This window comes from Scomber japonicus, chromosome 20, assembly GCF_027409825.1.
Source record: "Scomber japonicus isolate fScoJap1 chromosome 20, fScoJap1.pri, whole genome shotgun sequence".
Taxonomy (NCBI): Eukaryota; Metazoa; Chordata; class Actinopteri; order Scombriformes; family Scombridae; genus Scomber; species Scomber japonicus.
Window position 1 is genome coordinate 1,263,692 of NC_070597.1, and position 210 is coordinate 1,263,901.

Genomic DNA, 210 nt, shown 5'->3' on the forward strand with positions numbered 1-210 from the left:
AAGAAGGTTTTTGTCGAAGTTCCTCCAGAGGAGTTTGTATTATTAAGCGATGTACAGAGGTGCTTTTAGGATCTTGGTTCCTCAGAGTCCAAAGTCTCTGCTTCTGATTTTATGAAATGGAGAAAATAACTTCAGTTTAAAAATAAAATGAAATAACTGAAGATATAAATATATATCTTCAGGTTCCTCTCCTCCAGATAAGCTGCAGGT